The sequence below is a fragment of the Callospermophilus lateralis genome, chromosome 17 (genome assembly GCF_048772815.1).
Source record: "Callospermophilus lateralis isolate mCalLat2 chromosome 17, mCalLat2.hap1, whole genome shotgun sequence".
Classification (NCBI taxonomy): Eukaryota; Metazoa; Chordata; class Mammalia; order Rodentia; family Sciuridae; genus Callospermophilus; species Callospermophilus lateralis.
Window position 1 is genome coordinate 59,039,563 of NC_135321.1, and position 22,120 is coordinate 59,061,682.

General features: G+C 37.6%; 1 long non-coding RNA gene and 1 pseudogene across 1 annotated transcript; one reads left to right on the forward strand and one right to left on the reverse strand.

Moving 5' to 3' along the window:
* The first annotated feature begins 506 nt into the window (after positions 1-506).
* LOC143638101 (uncharacterized) lies at positions 507-20,994 on the forward strand. Its single transcript, XR_013154546.1, has 3 exons — positions 507-728; positions 2,774-2,914; positions 20,857-20,994. It is a non-coding gene; the product is annotated as an uncharacterized LOC143638101 (long non-coding RNA).
* On the reverse strand, positions 5,608-6,304 carry LOC143638098 (gamma-glutamylcyclotransferase-like; annotated as a pseudogene).
* Positions 20,995-22,120: the final 1,126 nt, after the last annotated feature.

Genomic DNA, 22,120 nt, shown 5'->3' on the forward strand with positions numbered 1-22,120 from the left:
CACCTGCCCCCTCCTTTCCTGGCGCCTCCTCAGCTCTGGGACTGTAATTTTCACAGGGCTCCTGGCCTCTGAAGGCCATCCCAGCTGAGAGGCTTTGAGAGAGAAAGTGTGAGGAACAAAGGCCATTGTTCACAGTGGCAGCTGGTGCCTTTCGGGCCCCAGGGGTCAGGTTTGGCTGGAAGGCACAAAGATGAAAGTCTAGAATCCCTTTTATTTTCCTGAATCTGCCAAGTGTGGAACATTGAGGACGGCTGCTGGGCCGCAGCAAGTGGTGACGAGCAGCAGCCTAGTCCTTCCCCTTTGCTCCTCAGCTCTGCGAGAGCGGGATCCCGGAGGTGAGGAGTTGGCGCCGGCCAAAGGGCGCCTGCGCGGCGCCGAGGAGGCGGGGCTGGCCTGAGTGAGGGAATCCCGCTCAGAGTTTCATTTCTCAGAGGGGCTGGGGTCTTGGCAGAGTGCCGCCGCTCCTTCCTGGAGGTACGCTGTGGCCTGCAGAGCCTAGAGCCACAGGAGCAGTGCCCAGAGGAGCCCAGCGGTGCCCCAAGACCGGGGCATCCTCTGCCTTCTCTCCGCTTCTTGCTTCTGCACAGCAGTGTCTCCTGGGAACCTAGGGCGCCTCCGCGGATCGCTGTTGCTGCAGAGGTGAGCCTGCCTTCTCGGCTGGGGGATCTGGGGCCTGGAATCCGAAGGCGCGCTGAACACAGGAAATGGTGGCGAAAAACCCCTACAGGGTGAGTCTGGGCGCGCGGTGGGCGCTGGTGGGGGTGGGGGCGCTGGTGGGGGTGGGGCGCCGGAGGGGCTGCGAGCGGTTGTACATTGTCTGTCATTTTTAAACCCCTGAAATGGAGGTTAAGTTTATTATCCTTTAAGATTTTAAATTACTGGGGCTGCTGCAGGGATCTCTGTGATTAAGTCCTTTTGTTACACCCACTTTGCCACGTGTCTAACTTGGTCAGTCAGTAAGCTTAAAAATATTTATCAACATACATTTTAGATTTACCTTATTAGATAGTTTGGTGATTAATATATGATAATTGTTCTGGATAGTGTTAGACATCACATTAGGAAATAACTCAAAGCATTAGGACAAAAGAGTTTTAAAACCATTGTTTTGTGTCTCAGTTACTCAGTAAAATTTTCACTTCTCCATTTTGCCTGAGGAGAATCTTCCAAGAAATATCATTTTGGTGGTTTAAAGCTGTGGATCTCAAAGTATGATCACAGGGACACCAGGAGGGAATTTGTTTGAAATGCAAATTCTCAGCTTCTACCTTAGATCTGTTCAGTCAGAAACTCAGGGCCCAGCTCAGCAATCTTTGTGCAGCAAATGCTCCAGTAGATTCTGATGCTTTAATCATTTAACTTTGCAGAACCATAGTGGCAACAGGGAGGATGAGGGTAAAATCCTTTTGACCAAAATAATCTTAGCAAAATCATGTACAGAACAAACATGCCCTTGTTGGCTAAATGCCGCCAGTGACATACATAGGAATATGTACTGCTAAAATGGGAAATCATTTAAATTCTTCATTATCAGGGTTTCATTATTATATTGCTATCCAATAAGCTAAAGAACTTCATTTGAACTTGACTAATTATATTCTTACTTTGTTCACCACTTTGGTACATTCACCACTTTGTTCAGTAGTGGCCAGTTGGACTGTTGACACATATCCTTTCCATGGTGCCCTCAGCCTGTGCGGGTCCCTACTCAGAGGGGTTTTATGCCTTAGACTGCAGAAGTAGTGACATCATCAGCATTAACTGATTAGTTAGCTTCTCTGACCAGCATCCTAAGGAGCAACTGTCCTGGTGTACATGTAAGAAAGTAGCTTTCTACAGATAGCAACAACTAGCCCTGGTTTCCATTGTGCTTAAGAGAAAGCCCAAGTCTGCTGAGAGCCATTAGCCAAGTAGGTATGACAATTTCCTTGCCAGCGTACCCCATGTTGCTTAGAGGAAGGACTCGTGGAAATGGACTTGCCCAGGTCATTTGCAGTGACATTGCATGTAAGGTGACCTTGCTCAAGGACCAGGGCGGATCCGGGTTTAGGGCGAATCAGGGTTTAGGGCTCTCCTTGGGTTTAGGGCGGTTCCAGGTTTAAGGTGTACCCTGCTGGGAATAGGGCGCATCCTGCTGCCTCAGGTGTGCCCTCTCCTGTAGTTCCCATTGAGTTCTCCCGGAATTCAGAGAGTATTTGGTATTTTCCCCCAGAACGTGGATTGCCAGAACGTGTTTGTAGAGGGCCGGTGTGAGTTCGGGAATAAAGAATTGCTGTTTGAATCTACAAGGCTGTGAGTGGCTCGTGATTTTGTGCCCAGCCAGACTGCGGCACAAGTCCTTTAAGATAATACATTTGTGGACTTTCCAGCCCAGGCTTGTTCTCAGTGTTCCCATAACTTGGCAAGGTTTTTGGGAACAGAAAGAGGGAATTCAGAGACATAGAGTTTTACTGTTCCCCTTTTCTTTAGGGTTGATACACTTTGATAAGCTATTATACATATCACCATGGAAATAATGATACAATATTCTCATTTAAAATAATGAGAAGGCTTCATATCACTAGAATTTGTAATAAGGGGATTGTGTCTCTCTATAATGAAGACAATGATAAATCTGCATCTCAAAACTTCATTTGGAATTAAGATGGCAATATAATATGTAAATCAAATTTGAAGATAATTATCATTGTATCTGTAAATCATTAATATTTGGGGCAGATAATCAGAAAATAATTAATATTATTTATATTATTTTTTTCCTTTTGAACAACAGCTTTGGAGGGATTCCTGGACATGGAAAATCAATGGTGTTGCCACAAAAAAGCTTCCACAAGTGTTTTGAAAAATCTCTATTATAATGGAGTGGATATCATTGATTTGTCCAAGAAACACAAATCAAGAGATACTTATCATGGTAAGAAATTCCTAATGTGTAATTAATAGAGACAAGAGGTGCAATTTGTTTCATTGATTTAGTTTTAAAATATAATTCTTCTAAAGTACAAATCATTCATAATTTTGTTTATGTTTGATATAATTTTTATACATGTTTGAAATGGATGCATATTACAAAATCATGAAGTATGATCATATAATAGCTTTTAATACACTTTTTGTGGTGATAAGAACACTGAACATGAGTACACCTTCTTAACAAATTATAAGTTTGCAATAACATATTAACTAGGTCAGTGTTGTAAAGCAGATCTCTAGAACTTATTTATCTCTAGTAACTGAAATTTTACATGAGTTACATGGCAACTCTCCATTTTATTTGCTCTCAGGCCCCAGTAACTACCATCTTATTCTATGCTTCTATGAGTTTGACTGTTTTAAATACCTGATCTAAATGGAATCATGCAATGTTTGTCCTTCTGCAAATGTCTTACTTCAGTTAGCATATGGTTCCCCTGGTTCATCTATGTTTCTGCATATGACAGGATTTCCTTTTTAAAGGTTTATGTGTGTGTGTGTGTGTCTGTTTTATATCCACTCACCTATCAATGGATGTTAAATTGTTAATGCATTTTGGCTCTTGTGAATAATGATACAATAAACATGGGAGTGAAGTCTTTTAAGATCCTTATTTCCCAAAAGAGTACAATTGTGTTCTTTCACTTGTGAATATACAGTTTTCCCCATACCATTTGTTGAAGGGATTATCCTTTCCCTTTTGTATATTCTGGGCACTCCTGTGAAACATCTGTTGCCTGCATATTTGTTGATTTATTTCTGGTCTTTATTCTGTTTCTTAGGTCAATATTTCTATCTTTATCCAATGCCATTCTTTTTCTATTTCTGTAACTTTATAACATATTTTGGAAAAAAAGACATGATTCTTCCTGCTCTCTTCTTCCTTCTCAAGATTGCTTTGGCTATATAGGATTTTATGTCATTCTATATGAAATTTAAGGTTATTTTCTATTTCGATAAAAAATGCCATGGGGATTTTGGTAAAGAGTGGATTAAGTCTGTATGTTACTTTGGATTATATTGTCATTTTAACAGTATTGTTATATTATCCATGAACATGACATGTATTTGTGTCTTTTATCTGTGTTTTGATGTTTTCTATATAATCCAAGTTTTTTTTAACCTCTTTAGTTAAATTCATGCTCAGTATTTTATTTTTTTTTTGATGCTACTGCAAATGAAAGTACTTTATTAATTTCTCTGTCAGCTTTCTGTTACTGTGACAATACACCTGTGATAGTCAGTTTATAAGGAGGAAAGGTTTATTTTGGCTCATAGTTTCACAAGTTTCAGTCTCTGGTCACTGGACCCTGTTGCTTTGGTCTGCGGAAGCAAAGTATATCCTGCAGGATGATATGGCAGAGGAAGCCTCTTTGCCTCATTGTGGCTAGTTAGAAAAGAGGACCAGGGACCCAGTATACCTAAGATACACACCCAGTGACTCAAATTTCCTCTACTAGGCCCCACCTTCCAAAAGTTGCACCCCCAGTCAGTAGTACCACAGGCTGAGAACCAGGCTTCTAACACATGATCCTTTGAGGGTAAAAGGCTTCAATTTTTTTGAATGCTATTGGTTGGATCTTGAACGTCCCCCTAGGGCCAATGTGTTGAAGGCTTGATCCCCAGCCTGTGGTACTAATGGGAGGCAGTGGTTAAGCCATACTTTAGGAGGTATGGCTTATTGAAACTAAGCCAGGTCGTTGGGAGCACATTTAGGGGGCATTGAGACTCCAGCATCCTCTGTCTCTGTCTTTGCTTCCAGCTGCCCTCAGGTAAACAGGCTTCCTTGGTCATGTGCTTCTATCATGATGTAGTTTCTCACTACAGGCCCAAAGCAACAGAGCCAAGCAAACACAGACTGAAACCTTGAAACTGTGAGCCAAAATAAATCATTCCTTCTTATGAATTGATTATCTCTGGTATTTTTTCACAGTTTCCTAAGAAACACAACAGATTTTTTTGTGTTGATTTTTTTTTTATCTTGCAACTTCACATTATTTTTTTTCATTAATTCCAATTTTTTAATATATTTAATATTTTTTATATCTAAGATGTCATATGGAAGAAGAGATAATTTTACTTCTTCCTTTAAATTTGGATGCTTTTATTTCTTTATCTTGCCTAATTGCTGATTACAGTTTTTATTACTATGTTGGCTACAAATGGTAAGAGTGGGCATGCTAGCTTTGTTCTTTTTTTTTCCAGTTTTTAGAATTTTATTATCAATTGTGTCTGTAGTTTGCTTACTCTTATTAAACTAATTTTTAAAAAAAAGTCCAGACAGAGCCAAGCAATTTACCAGCACCATTATCAAGCAAACTGCAAATTTATCCTTGTCATAGAGCAAGAGGTCATTTAAGATCAACCCAAGAAAATAGCTTTAAGTGTCCACAGGAGTACCCACATCCACTTGTCACTCCAGGACTGCATAGTTCCTTTTAAATGTCTAACTCTTCACCCAGCTGCTTTTTATAGTTTGAAATTATGGAATCACTTAAGTGAGGTTCCCCTTCAAAACATTGTTGTAAACAGATCAAACATGGAGATATCACAGATCCCTGTTATTAAATGTTAAAAATATTTTATATTTAGTACATAGAATATTCTTTATTCTTCAATATATTCTGTTATCTTCTAAAGAGCTTTTGTTCCCCCTTTTTTGATAATGTCTTTTATTTCTTCTGAGACTTTTCCTTTATAGTCATTCTATTGCATTTTTTTTTTTTGGAAGGGTTACCAGGGATTAAACTCAGGAGCACTCAATAACCAAGTCATATCCCCAGACCTATTTTGTATTTTTTTAATTCAGAGACAAGGTCTTACTGAGTTGCTTAGTGCCTCGCTTTTGCTGAGGCAGATTTTGAACTCATGATCCTCCTTTCTCAGTCTCTGGAGCCATGGAATTACAGGCATGCACCACTGTGCCCCTCTCCTTCTATTGCTTTTAGTCTCTCTTGATATTCCAGTGGCAAACCATTTTCTTTTGCACTTATGCAAATAACCTTTTTATATAGTGGGGATGGGTAAGTGTGTTCATAATTTGTCATCAGATAGCTTCAACAGGTTCTTTCCTTTCTTGAGTTGAAACTTTCATTTCTATTACAACATACATTCCACTTTTAACCCTATCTTGCCTCCATGCCACCTCTGACTTGTTTTGCCTTGGAAATTACCAAAGTCAAGCTTAAAATCCTGCAGGTGGTCCATGAAGCAGAAGATGGGTGAGGGGTTTTGAGGTAGTTCATCTCCTTCATTAAGTTGCTGCCAAGGTGAAGTAGAGAAAACTCTCCTCCTCCAGGCCTGTGCCTTCCTCTCAACAGGAGCTAGCCATATCTAATTAGATGCACCATCCTGGGGGTTGGGAAGCAGAAGTGCAAGAAATCCACAGTAACCTGGTGCAGCTGCCAACAGATCAGGACTGGTATCTGCAGCACTGCCCCCAGGGGCTGGGGAAGACACCCTTGATTTGTTCTTGATCTTCAAGGAAAATCTTTTATATTTTTACCATTGAACATATTAGCTTTCCATATATGACTTTTATTATGTGGAGGTAATATCCTTCTATTTTTAGTTGTTGGAGTTTTTATCATGAAATGGTGTTGAATTTTCTCAAATTCCTTCTCTGCATCTATTAGGATAATCAAGTGATTTTTAATCCTTGTTTTGTTTATTTATCATATTAATTGTTTTTCATGTATTGATACACCCTTGTTTCCCAAGAATAAATCTCACTTAGTTATGATGTATTGTCCCTTAAATTGTGTTGTTGAATTCAGTTCTCTGATATTTTGTTATACATTTTTGCTTCTATGTTCATCAAAGTATTGTTTTGTTGTTTTGCTTTTTCAGTCATCTTTAATTTTGCTGCTCTCAGCATGAGTTTAGAAATGTTCTCTTGTATGTTTTTAGAAGAGTTTGAGAATAATTGGCTTCAATTCTTTAAATATTTTTAAAATATCATATTTAAATTCTTTAAATATTCTTTAGTGGGAGATTTAAAATACTAATTCAATATTTTTACTATTCTAGTTACAGGTCTATTAAGATTGTCTCTTTCTTCATTACTTGATATTAATAGGTGATATCTTTGTGGGAATTTATGCATTTCCTCTATGCTCTCCAATTTGTTGGCATTTATTTGGTTTTATCAGTCTCCTAGGATTCTTTTTATTTGTGTGTCATCAGTTGTAATGTTTTTTCTTTCATATCTGATTTTATTTATTTCAGTCTTTCTTTTTCTTTTGTAGCTAAAATTTTATGAATTTTCTCAATTTGTTTTCAAAAATCCAGCTCAATTTCATTGATTTTTCTCTTCCCGCCTTCATTTATTTCTCTTCTCATCTTTATGATTTCCTTTTTTTTTTTTTTTTTTTTTGATGATGGTGATTGAGCTTTGTTTGTTTGTCTAGATCTTTGAAGTATAAAGTTAGGTGTTTGTTTCAGATCTTCCTTCATTTCAGAGTAGGCATGTATTGTTATGCTGTATTCTATAAGTTTTGACACAGAGTGTTCTCATTTTCATTTGTCCCATGATATTTTCTAATTCCCCTAAATGTCTTCTTTGATGCACCGGATTGTTCCAGAGATTGTTATTTACAGTCAGGAGTGGCAGTATATGCTTTAAGTCTAGATCCTCAGAAGGCTGAGTCAGGAAGATCAGAAAATCAAGGCCAGCCTGGGAAAGTTAGCAAGACCCTGTCTCAAAAAAAAAAAAAAATAGCTTAGTGGTAAAATGTTTGCCTTACATAGATGGTACCCTGGATTTTAAAAACCAAAAAACAAACAAATAGAAAAAGACATACTGTTTAATTTTTACATATTTGTGAATTTTCCAGTCTTCCTTCACCTATTGATTCCAGTTTTGTTCCATGTGATCAGAAAAGAACTTTTATAAGAGGTCAATCTTCTTAAATTTATAAGAGGTCAATCTTCTTAAATTGTATGACTTGTTTTGTGATCTAGCATGTGATCTACCCTGGAGAGCATTTCATGTGTGCTTGAGAAGAATGTATTCTTCTGTTGTTGAGTAGAATCATTTGAATTTATCTATTTGGTCTACATTGTTGTTCAATTATGCTGTTTGTTTATTGATTTTTTGTGCAGATATTCTATCCTTTATTGGAAGTTGGGTATTGAAGTCTCCTATTGTTGAATTGCTTCAGTTCTGTTAGTGTTTGTTTTATATATTTAAGGTCTCGGATATTAGTACATTTATTTTTGTAATTATGGTATTTTCCTGGTGAATTGATCCTTTTGTTATCCTTTGACATTGTTTAAATTTTGTGTCTTGTGACAGTTTTTGTCTCAAAATTCATTTTTTCTCACATGTTTAGCCACCCCTGCTGTATTTTGGTTATGATTTGCATGGGCTATTTTGTTGCATTACTTAACTCAGTCCATATCTGTCCTTATTAGTAAACCTGAATCTCCTGTAGACAACACATAGGTGGATCTTAATTTTTAATCTGTTCAATCACTCTGTATCTTTTGGTTGAGGAATTTAGTTTATTCATGGTAAAGTAATAATTAATGAGGAAAGTGAATATTTATGCTTACAACATTTGTATCACCAAACATGTGTGGTATTTTTTCTTCTGATGCCAAATTTATATTGCCTTTTCTAACACCATTTCTCCAACTCTTGAACACCAGTTGTATGTCCTACAATTCAGAGCAATTCTGGTACTCAGTACTCTGAATTAATGCCATATTCCACACTCACAAGGAATAGTCTTACAAGATTGTCCTTTCTTAAGATGGCATTTGCAAGCATCAGGTCTCTGTGTTACCCATTCTTTTGTCAGAGTTGCCTACAGAGTCATCACAGCACCCCCAGGCTAGGTTCACTAATTTGCTACAAAAGTTCACAAACTCTGGAAGACACTTTACTTGCTATCACCAGTTTATTTTAAAAGCTACTAATAAGCAACCACATGAGGTACATAGGATAGGAGTCCTAAACACAAAAAAAGCCTTTAACATCATGGTTTGGAACATACCACACTTCTAACACATGGATGCTTGCATGCTCTTTTTGTTTAGTGATTTTTATGAATGTTTTGTACATAGGTAGATAGAGTAAGCCATTAGCCCTTGGATTAAGTTCAACCTTCATCCTTTCTTGCCTTCCTAGATTTTAAGAATGCAGTGGAAATTTCCATGCCTCTAATAATTCTTTGATCTTTCTGGCAATATCTCCCATTTAATAAGTACATAGAGGTGGCACTCAGTCTCCAGTCTTCTCTTGAGCATACAGAAGGCACTTAGACCTCTGGGGATTTTAAGAGTTATGGGAACTATGTGTCAGAAATTCAGTAGAAATACCAATGTTTATTGTTAATTGTACCACAGAAATACATTACTAGCATTTTGTTAAAGGTTTGCTGCCTGTCTTATACATCTTTTGTTCCTGTTTTCCTTTTATACTGTCTGTCTTTATATTTTATTGATATTTATAGTGATATGCTTTGATTTATTTCTTTATTTTATGTATCTTCATTGTGATTACAATCAGACTTACATAAGATATTGTATAGTTATTACAGTCTACATCAACAACCTCAATTGCATATAAAAACTATTTTATTAATCCTCTCCATGGACTTTATATTATTAACATCACAATTTACATCATATTACATTGTATAAAAATGCACATATTTTATATAATTGTTTTAAAAATTTTGTCTTTTAAACTAGAATTGAAAAACCAATTTCCACAGTTCTGTTGCAGTGTTACATTATGCTGTATTTTTTTATGCATTTACATTTAACAGCAAGTTTTATACTTATATGTGCATTGATAGTGTTATTTAGCTTTGGTTTGTTTCAATTGAAGAATTCTCTTTAACATTTCTTGTAAGACAGGTCTTGTAATGATAGACTTCTTCAGCTTTGTCTGGGAAAATCTTTATGTCTTCTTTAATTTAAAGGACAAGACTTCTCTTTTGTTAGGTATTGTATGCTTGATTGGCAGTTTTACCTTTCTGCATTTTGAAAATATTCCATTGCCTTTTTGTCTGCAACATTTCTCTGAAAAAATCCATTGACTGTCTTGGGCAAGTTCCCTTAAATGTGATCTGTCACTGTTTCTTGGCTGCTCTCAGTTCTCTTTGTGTCTGATATTTCACAATTCAATTGTAATGTCTCTCATTGTGGAATTCTTTGGGTTCATCTTATTTGGAATTTTTTGGATTTCCTAAATTTCCTAGATCTTCCTTTTTTTCCCCTCAGATTTCAGAAGTTTTTCCCCATTATTTATTTGAGTAAGTATTTTGGCTCTGTCTTTTCTTGGACATTCATAATTGTATACATTGTTCTTCTCAATGATGTCCTATAAGTCACCAAGCTTTCTTCATTTTTTTTTTCACTTTTTGTTTTCTTTTTATGCCATTGACTGGCTAAGATAAATCAAATGACCTGTCTTCAAGTTCAGTGATTCTTCTGCTTGATCTAGTATGATGTTTTGATGAAGACTGATTTCTCCATTGAATTTTTCATTTTAGTTACTGTTTTTCTTTAGAGTCAAGACTTCTCTTAGCTCATATGTATCTTTGCTAAAATTTTAATTTTCTTCATGCATTTTCCTCCCAAGTTCATTTTGAGTACTTTGACAGCCAACTTTTATATTACGTTAGTAAAATTGGGGTCTTGAAGTTTCATCTTGTTCCTTTCGGAGAGGCATGTTTTCTATTTGTTCCTTTTCCTTGTCTCTTATCGTTAGTACCTGCACATTAGAAAAAATGACTACCTTTTCCAGTCTTTGTGAGCAGAATTTGTACAGAACAGGATCCTCAGTAGGAAGCATTGCCAGGGAGTTTTCAAATTCTCTGGGTGTGTTTTTGCTGGATTTACTTGTGTAAATTTCCAGTTAGAGGATTTTCCTGTTTCTTTTTATTGTTGCTTGGCTTTCTTTCTTTCTTTCTTTCTTTCTTTCTTTCTTTCTTTCTTTCTTTCTTTCTTTCTCTCTCTCTCTCTCTCTCTCTCTCTCTCTTTCTTTTCTCTCTCTCTCTCTCTCTCTCTCTCTCTCTCTCTCTCTCTCTCTTCTGCAGCTTCTGGTATCTGTGTTAGTACCAATGGTTTTCTGAGGCAGCAGCACACCTTGACTTTTTTGAGTTCTCAGAGGCACACAGACCTCTAGATCATACCAAGTCTCATCCATGCTCTGAAAATGTTAAGACCAAAGCCAGTTCTGAATGTTTGGCATATATTTCTTTCTTCTTTCTTCTTCCCAGAGATGATCCAGGCTCTGGGATTCTCATTGATTTGCTGTGCCAGAGAGGGGCTCTGGCAGGACTGTGTAGTAGTCCAATCTTTGCCTTTATTCTCAGTGGCCCTTCCCCCTTTTAGAATATGCTGGGTCCCATCCGTACTCTAAGTCAGGTGAGATAAAAGTCATTCCCTTAGACAGCCTCTGAAAATGTTGGAACATTGCACACTTGATCCAGCTCTCTCCTTCCAGAGAAAAGCTGAGATTTTGTGATTCCTTTACCCACTTTATAGAACAATAAAGACAGGCTATGGGGCTGGGGGTGTGGCTCAAGCGGTAGCTCGCTCGCCTGGCATGTGTGCGGCCCAGGTTCGATCCTCAGCACCACATACAAACAAAGATGCTGTGTCCGCTGAAAACTTAAATAAATATTAAAATTTAAAAAAAAAGACAGGCTATGATAAGTTTTTACATGATAGTCCAAAATGCCACTCTTTCCTCCAGTGGCTCACAAGTATCTAAAATGTGCCAGGTCCCATTCTTGCTCAAAGACAAAAAAGACAGAAGCCAGTCTCTCTGGCAACTCCAGAAAAAGTTGGAAACTTTTTTCCTTCCCAGATATTGGAAGTTGGTGGAAGTTGGGGGCTGTGGCAGGTGCTTACTTGCTAGTCCAAGCAGCCATCTTTGTTCTCGGTTTCTCCCAGATGCCTATAACATGCCAGATTCTAACTTGCTTCAAAATAGGTGAGAAGGAACCAATCCCTTGGGAAGAAGCCAATACCTAGAGAATTTGGAATGTTGGACACACAGTCCATCTCATTCCCTCCCCAAGAAGAACCTGGGATTGGGGGTTTCAGCAAGGCACTCTCTGCTGAGCCATGGAGAGGGGCTATCAGGAATATTCCTTGATAGATATCCTTCATATTACTCTTTTTGTTCACAGGAACTCCCACCCAGGGACCCCTCCTATCATGGCTCAGATTAAAGCAAGAAGTAAACCAGTCCCTTGGGTAGTGCTAAGGAAAGTCAGGACATTGGATATATAGTTCAGAGCTTTCCTTTTCTTCCCAGGAAGAAGCTGGTGCTCACTTTCTTAGTGCTGCCCTGGTGCTGTGCTGGGAAAAGGCTTATGTTGTGAGGGTTTTATAGATTTTGCTACCAGCTTCAATGTGAAGTTTTGTGCTTCTCACAAAATCTAGTTCTTGATTGTTCACAAGGGATTTGTGTCTTTGAATCTGTGTGTCCTTGAAGGAGGGAAAGGCCAGATCTTCCCATACCATTTCTCTGAGTTCACCTCCTAGTTTTTCTTTCTGCTTGGCTTTCCTTGTGCTTTCTCCCTGAGGAGCTGCATTTCCTCCCAGCACTGTCATGTTACTGGGTTAATTAGTCTACCGTGTTGCATTCAGCATAATCAGATCCCATGTAGATCTGTCACAGGCTCATATTCACACACACCTGTCTGAATTTGGCATTATTTACAAATATGTTTTTCTATATCTTTGGACTCAGTAACACCTTGTGGGAATTTTTTGAGTTTCCTGATATAGTTTTATTTTATAATGGCTATGTAACATTCTATTATGGTAGCACACCATTGTTTTCTTCTTTTTCTTACATAGGGTATTTACCTTATCTCTACTTTTTCCCACTGCAAACATTTTTACATGTGTTTCCTGACATTGAGGCTTTTGTTTGGATGGGATAAAGTTTCCAGAGTAGAATTTCTTAGCCAATAGGTTTTTCATAGTTTACATTTGAATAAGTGTCCCATTGCTTTTCCCAGGAAGAATATAATTTACCTGCAGAGTGTGGCAATGCCTGTCTATCATGTCCCAGCCAGGCACGTGTGTTAAGCACCATGTAGACTTTTCCAGCTTAATGGACTGAAGGATTGTCTCTTTCTTGTTCATGGTTATTTAACTATTGGCAACTTAATCTTCCTGTATGTTTATTGTCAATTTGGATTAGCACTTTTGATCATTGTTCATTCTTATTTTTACATTTGTTTTTGTATTTTCTTCTCAATTTATAATAGAGCATTATATTTCATTGATAACCTGCAAATGCCATGATTTTATTGTCTTTTATTGCTGAGTAATATCCCAATGTGTATATATGCCACATTTTTTTAATCCATTTGTCTACTGAAGGGCATCTAAGTTGTTTCCACAATTTAGCTATTGTGAATTGTGCTGCTATAAACATTGATATGGCTGTGTCCCTGTAGTATGCTGTTTTAAGTTCTTTGGATATAGACTGAGGAGAGGGATAGCTGGGTCAAAAGGTGGTTCCATTCCAAGTTTTCCAAGGAATCTCCACACTGCTTTCCATATTGGCTGCACCAATTTGCAGTCCCACCAGCAATGTATGAGTGTGCCTTTTTTCCCACATCATAGCCAACACTTATTATTGTTTGTCTTCATAATAGCTGCCATTCTGATTGGAGTGAGATGATATCTTAAGTAGTTTTGATTTGCATTTCTCTAATTGCTAGAGATGATGGACATTTTTTCATGTATTTGATGATTGATTGAATATCCTCTTCTGAGAAGTATCTGTTCATATCCTTGGCCCATTAATTGATAGGGTTATTTGTGTTTTTTTGGTGTTTAGCTTTTTGAGTTCTTTATATACCCTTAGAGATTAATGTTCTATCTGACGTGTAAGGGGTAAAAAATTTGTGCCCAAGATGAAGCTCTCTATTCACCTCACAGGTTGTTTCTTTTGCTGAGAAGAAACTTTTTAGTTTGAGTCCATCCCATTTATTGATTCTTGGTTTTAGTTCTTGTGCTATAGGAGTCTTATTAAGGAAGTTGGGGCCTAATTCCACATGATGAAGATTAGGGCCTACTTTTTCTTCTATTAGATGGAGAGTCTCTGGTTTAATTCCTAAGTCGTTGATCCACTTTGCAATTGAGTTTTGTACGTGGTGAGAGATAGGTGTTTAACTTCATTTTGTTGCATATGGGTATCCAGTTTTCCCAGCACCATTTGTTGAAGAGGCTATCTTTTCTCCAATGCATGTTTTTGGTAGTTTTGTATAATATAATATAATTGCAATTTTATGGGTTAGCCTCTGTGTCCTCTGTTCTGTACCATTGGTCTACCAGTCTGTTTTGGTGCCAATACCATGCTGATTTTGTTACTATTGTTCTGTAGTATAGTTTGAGGTCTGGTATAGCGATGCCACCTACTCCACTCTTCCTGCTAAGGATTGCATTAGCTATTCTTGGTTTCTTATTTTTCCAGATGAATTTCAAGATTGCTTTTTATAATTCTATGAGGAATGCCAATGGGATTTTGATCGGAACTGCATTAAATCTGTATAGTGCCTTTGGTAATATGGTCATTTTGATAATATTAATTCTGCCTATCCAAGAGCAAGGTAGATCTTTCCATCTTCTAAGATCTTCTTTGATTTCTTTCTTTAGGGTTCTGTAGTTTTCATTTATAGATCTTTCACCTCTTTTGTTAAGTTGATTCCCAAGTATTGTATTTTTTTTTTTTTTTTGGAGGCTATTGTCAATGGGGTAGTTTTTCTCTCAGAGTATTTGCCACTGATATACAGAAATGCTTTTGATTTATGGGTGTTGATTTTATAACTTGCTGCTTTGCTGAATTCATTTACTAGTTCTAGAAGTTTTCTGGAAGAGCTTTTTTGGTCTTCTGGGTATAGAATTATATCATCATCAAATAGTGCTAATTAAATTCTTCTTTTCCTATATGTATCCCTTTAATTTCTTTCGTCTGTCTAATTGCTCTGGCCAGTGTTTCAAGAACTATGTTAATTAGAAGTGAAAGAGGGCATCCCTGTCTCATTCCAGTTTTTAGAGGGAATTCTTTCAATTTTTCTCCATTCAGAATAATGTTGGCCTGGGGCTTAGCATAAATAGCCTTTACGATGTTGAGATATGTTCCTGTTATCCCTCGTTTTTCTAGTGTTTTGAACATGAAGGGGTGCTCTATTTTGTCAAATCCTTTTTCTGCATCTATTAAGATGATCATATGATTTTTATCTTTGAGTCTATTGATGTGATAAATTACATTTATTGATTTCCTTTTGTTGAACTAACCTTGCATACCTGGGATGAATCCCACTTGATCATGGTGCACAATCTTTTTGATATATTTTTGTATTTGATTTGCCAGAATTTTATTGAGAATTTTTTCATCTATATTCATTAGAGATATTGGTCTAAAGTTTTCTTTCTTTGATGTGTCTTTGTCTGGCTTTGGAATCAGGGTGATATTGGCTTCACAGAATGAGTTTGGAAGTGCTGCCTCTTTTTCTATTTCCTGAAATAAATTGAAGAGTATTGGTATTAGTTCTTCTTTAAATGTCTTGTAGGACTTGGCTTTGTATCCATCCGGTCCTGGGCTTTTCTTGGTTGGTAAGCTTCTGATGGCATCTTCTATTTCATCACTTGATATTGGTCTATTTAAACTGTGTATATCTTCCTGATTCAATCTAGGCAAGTTGTATGACTTATGAAATTTGTCATTGCCTTCAATATCTTCTATTTTGTTGGAGTATAAGTTTTCAAAATAATTTCTAATTATCCTCTGTATTTCTGTTGTGATATTACCTTTTTCATCATGTATGCTGGTAATTTGAGTTCTCTCTTTCTCTTTGTTAGCGTAGCTAAGGGTCTGTCAATTTTATATATTTTTTCAAAGAACCTGAAATGTATTCTTTATGTGATATATGATATAGACTAATTTTTATATTCTTGTCTGGATACCCATTTGTTCCTGTGCTGCTTGCTAATACAACTTTCTCCACAATGAGTTGAATTATAATCTTCAGAACATACTAACTATATATATTCCCCAATCTTTTTGTGTCTCAATTTTTCTGTCCACTAATTTGTCTAATTGTCTATACCAGTGACACATTGACCAAATTTGGCTATTTTGTAGTTTGTTTTGGTATCTGATAAGTTACATCTCATTGTTTTTCTTTTCATGATGCATTTTGGAAAGGAAGGACAATTTTGAGAGATGTATTCTTTCATGTGAAATTCGTGAAAATTTATGCAATTCCATGCAAAAAAACTTCTGATTTTTATTTGATTGGAATTAATTCTTCCTTTTGAAACACTTTGAATAAAAATGAATTGGGTCCTGGAATAAGAGAGGTAATCCAAAGAGTAAAAAACATCTTTTAGCAGGGTATCGTGGTTCACGTCCATAATCCCAGCAGCTCGGGAGGCTAAGGCAGGAGGATTGAGAATTCAAAGCTAGCCTCAGCAATGGCAAGGCGCTAAGCAGCTCAGTAAGACCCTGTCTCTAAATAAAATACAAAATAGGGCTGGGGATGTGGCTCAGTGGTTGAATGCCCAAGTTCAATCCCTGGACCCCCCACTACCCCAAAAAAATTAAAGAATCTTTTTAAAACACAAATCATGAAACAAAAGCATGCTTGTAAGCAGGTGAGACCTGAGGTGGGATGACTAATTAGTGATGTGGCCTGAGGGTCTATGAATGCCTCTGAGAGGAGACCAGCCTGCATCTTGGGACATCTGACTTACCATCAGCTTTTTCTTAAGACATAAAGAAATATACCTCCTACCTGAGAAGAAGAAAAACCTGTGGTCTGAGTGACCCCATCATGAGCTCATTTACATAATCAGTGCAAGAAAGGAAAAGTTCTTGTTGTAGGTGATCCTCAATGTCATCTTCCCATTAGATAAGGACATCTGGACAATTCAGGGAAAGAAAGTTTTCTAATCTGTTGTATCCCAGTTCTGCATACGGCTGGAGAAAGTGTGGCTTGAGGTTCTTTTACAGATGTGGAAGAATCAGGGAAAATGGAATTTTCCTAAGATTCAGACTGAGGAATAGGTTTGCTCAATTATATCAGTGACTTGATTTAAAGGACCTGTCTGGGAAATATCATGGACAAGTTTGATGGGGAAGCCTAATTTTTAAAATCTTAGTGTATTAGAAGATGGGTCCAAAGCTTTAAATTTTGGAAAGTCAATTGTTAATGCATTGAAATTGTCACCACTGCATCTTCCTAATATCCTCCTGTACTGTTTTCACAGGGAAATGTGTCATTCTCCTGTTCACATCCTCAAACTGTCCCCATGAATTTTGTGAGCTTCAAGAGTCATTTGGCTCTGCCCCACACCCCTGGAGAGGAACCTGTCTGTCACTTTCCAGTTTTGAGCCCAGAACAGAGTGGAGCTGTTGTTGACAAGTTAGTTTTTACACTGTTGAGGGGCTCTTGACCTTGTTCTCAGTGATGGAAAACTCAAGATGAGCCTCTGCCCACCTGGCCAGCAGTGAGAACCATCACAGTAGTTAAGACATCAGTATGGCCTTTGTATGGCCATAATGTTCTTACCCATAAGCCTGAGAGTAGTCATCTTTGAAATAAATTTAAAAAAATGAATCAATGAGATATTCATAATCCCATTGGAACTAACTATAGGTTCCATTTTCCTTTTAAATAGGGAACTCTAGGTTGTACATGGGTGAGTCAGTGTGACATAAGTCTGCAAGTATTGTTGTTACAGAGTTTAAAATGTGAGTCTTATTAAGTTGAGCGTTGGTAATCAAAGGTACACTTGAAACACTGGAAGACATGAGCCTAATCCTAGGTAGTCTGGAGAAAATAGATGGTTGTTTTTTAACTGTTTTTCAAACTTACACACTCACTAATTATCAAATACAGTCTAGGATTTAGAATAGTTTTATTTACTATTTTTAAAACTTTTGATGGTGCAAAAATCATATATACATTTGGTAGAAAACATATTTTGAACTTTAATTTCGACCATCTCCCATGCCAGTCAGCTGTATGGCAGATGAGAGAGCTCTCAGTGCTGGGCGGCAGCAGCCAGCCTTGTCTCCTAGTCAGCCCTGCGACCACAGCCAATACTCAGCCGTGTTCTGAGAGGCCAGTGTGTTTTTTGGATATAGGCATTTGATAAAGTAAATGAGATACTCAACCCTTTATTATAAAATGGGTTTTTATAGATAATTTTTTCCAACTATAGGCTAAGATATGTGTTCTAAACATGCTTAACATAGGCAAGAATAAGTTACTATGTTCTGTAGATTAATTAGGTTTGTTAAACAAATTTTGGCTATGATATTTTCAACTTAACAATGGTGTATTGGGAGGTAAGTTCATTGTAATTTGAGGATTTAAATTAAAATTTAACTTAAAGATTTAACTTAGGGCTGGGGATGTGGCTCAAGTGGTAGTGCACTTGCCTGGCATGCGTGCGGCCTGGGTTCAATCCTCAGCACCACATATAAACAAAGATGTTGTGTCCGTCGATAACTAAAAAATAAATATTAAAAAAAAATCTACCCTAAGATTTAACTTAAAATTTAAGTTATATTTTCCCCCTTTCTATAGAGCAGCTACCTCTGGTGGAAGCTACTTGTTTTGGATGAAACCACCTATAACTTGTTATTTTTGAACATTGGGGACCATTTTGCATATGAGCGTTAATGACAGTTTAAACTCAACTGGAGCCAGAGCATGTCACTCCATGAATGTTGAATATGGAAGGAATATCTTGCTTATTGGTCTGAAAAGCTGGGAGTGAAAATAAATAAATAAAATTTTCATTCCTTTTATAAACCAAAAATTCTTGATCACCAGCATGCTGAGTTTCCTTGTGAGCTGAATTTAGGGCATTAATTCAGTCAATGTTTTTCCTGAATCTTGGTTTGTTTAGCATTTCAATCTGTATGCAATAGTAGCTGGAACTGTATGTATATGTATGTGTGTGTGTGTGGTGTGTGTGAGTGTGTGTGTGTGTGTGTGTATTTTTGCTAGCCTGCAGTATTATAGAACCTTTTTTCTTTTATCTTTATTTATTTATTTATTTATTTATTTATTTATTTATTTATTTTTGGTGGTGTTGGAGGGCTGCTGGAGATTATGAACCCAGGACCTTGCAGATACCAAGCAAGTACTCTACACTGTGCACAGGAGCTACACCTCCATCCAGGTTGAATGACTTTCTAAACTTTCACAGTGCAATATGTACTATTTTTCCCCTGAAACAAAGTAAAGGTAAATTTCTCCTGATATTTGATGCTTAAATTTGAAATAGATGAAAAATAAGACAGATTACAAAATTTTTGCCACAATTTTTAAGTTAGAAGTGTTGCATGGAAAGACCACAAGTATTTTTTTAAAAAAATTTTTGCTTTTTCTCCTAGCTCCAGGATTACAGAGTTTCTTTCTGAATTCTATTTCAGAGTTCACTTCCACCAAATATGTTTTCAGCTTCTAATCTTAATTCTGTTATTCTTGTTTTTAGCTGTTCTCACTCTCTAGAGCAGGATCTATGACTTTTGGGTTCATGTTAGAAACATGACCAACATAAGAGAATTATGAGTCCCCCAAACAAAGTCACTAGTGAGAGATCAAGCAGAAAGGACAAAGCTTATTTGAAGATCATTTGCAGGACTTGGATTTATGTGCTCATTTGGACAAGGAATACTGAAATATGATATTTAATTAGATGTAAGACTGAACTTAACATACCAGGTGGTTTCTGTCAGAGTCACTTTGGTGGCTGGCGCTGATAATATCAGAAAGTTTCCTGTCTCGTGGGGTACAGCCTGAGCTTGCCCCACTGGCCACAAGTGGTGGAAGCTGCTGATGACACAACCAGGGCCTCCAGGCCTCTCCCTCACCCTGGGGACCTCCTCATCCTCCTGGAGCTGTGGCTGCTATCCCTGAGTGAGATGCGACCCTCTCTGACCCTAAGGGGAAGCAATCCATGTGATCAGCTAGGATCCCAGGTGTCCAAGAAATGACTTCACACCCTCCAGGTCGCCCAAGCCTCCCTGGGGTAGGGCATTGCTAGGTTTGCACCTACCTGTGGAGCTGAATCCCCACATTTGTCACACTGGCTGAGGAGACATCTTCCAGGTGCTCAAGAGTCCTGACTTGGCTGCTGCCCAAGCCCCTTCTTTGCACTGATTACTGCTACTTTGACTAGTGCCTGGCTGGGGACCCCTGCCCACTACTGGCCTCCACACAACAGTAGTAATGCAGACTGTCCCTGTGGCCCTCTAGATCCCCTCCCTGTTGCCTTTACCTCTCCACCACAGAGGCCGTTGAGCACCAGTGGTGGCCATCCAGAGGTGCTTGGCTACCTTTCTTGAAGGACCTTTCTGGCCACACGAACCCACACCTTCCTTTGCTGCAGTGCTGCAACATTTCCTCCACCAAGGGGAGAAGTGACAGTATCTCAAACAAAACCCAGGAATTGGTGTGTGACTCATCTGCTTGGATACCTTCAGGCCCCAAACTGCCTTCCAGGAGTTTTCTTGGCCAAAGCTGCCGGATGTTTGAGCCTTTTCTTTCCAGGGTAGATGAATTGAAAGATGCCAGTTGGTGACTGTTTGTGATCTGTGCACTGCTGTGTTTTGAAGGAGGTGAAGGGAGTCATGCTTGTTTGTCTTCCCACCCAAGTGAAGAGTTGTTGATGTTCACTGCTTATGCTTAGACAGTATGCAATTTGTTTTAATTTAAATTTATTTTTTGTTGCAGTGGATAGGGGTATAGGCTTATGAAGAGCATTCTGAATCTGGAGGAACTCTTTGTTGTCCTTGGTAGGAGAGACACCCCTAGTCTGTCCTCCATGCCATCTACCTTGGTCATCTTCACTTGCTTTGTGAATTTGCACCTGTTTCAGGGGCATCATGTTTACCTGGATGAGCCCATCAGAATCCACCACTCAATGGCATGTTGTCAACCAGCACAGAATAATGCCATCTTTGATTGCAAAGTGCTGACAAGGAACCATGCTTTTCTCTGGTTGGATCACAAGACAGGCAAGGTAATTTCACCACATTGTCTAACATTTTTTCTGTTTCCCTTTGCTCTGAGAGCCATAATGTATGCAGGATCCTAAGGTTTACATCCAGAGAACATTGTCAGCAAGGCCATGGAAACAACTTTTTATATGTCCAAAATCTAATTGAGGTGGCTGAATGAAAACAGAGAAGGTATTGTAATTAAATACCTCAGGAGGGCGATGGCATCTTGATAATATGAAATCCCAAACTCTAATTCGTTTTGGAAAACAGGATAGTGAAATTTGGCATTTTGCTTTCAGTCTTTTTAGAAAGGTGAATCTGCACTTTAGTGTTTGACTAAGCAAGCAGCAGTTCCCAAAGCAATTTGAGAAATTTGGCCCACACTATACCTGGGCTTAAGTGTCCTTATGGTAAAATGTAGTTAACACAGCTTTTAGTTGAGTTTAAATAAGGGCCTTATTTATAGTAAGGATAATCACTTGTGTAAACTTTATGTTTTTCAAAGGTCTGATACATATTTACTTTTGAAGGAATAATTTCCAGTAATCAAAGCAACCTAATTAGTGTGGACAATTATAACTTTTTGTTTTCAGAATTATGTTTACAGTTGGATAAAAACATATATTTATTACTTTTGAAAATTACTTTTTGATATTCCTTGCAGCTCTTGTTAAATACATAATGCTTACTTACAGGGTGATATTAAAACATTAGTGTTAGGAAATTAATTTATTTTCTGAAATTATATCCAATGCTATCAATCATAGCTTTACTTAAATATCATAGGATGAGTTCAGGGTTTTTCATTTTAAGTGTAACCATTATGGCATTTTTATGTTGGCACTTAATTGATGTATGTGTGTGCTTTTAATTTGAGAAATCAGAAGAGTAAGATCCTTTCACTTTTTAAAGACTCTTTTATCTTGTATGGGGGGCAGGGGTGTATACCAAAGAGTTCATCTTTGTGTCTAAACCTAAGATTTTATTTGAACTACTGAATCAATTCCAACTTAAAGTAAGTTATGTAAAACTAATAGGAATATCTCAGGTTTCATCTCCTGACTTTTTGCCCCTTCTTTGAGTAAATGATTTAAGTCTTTCTTAAGACTTTAAGTCTTCAGGAATAGTTTTTTTAAATGA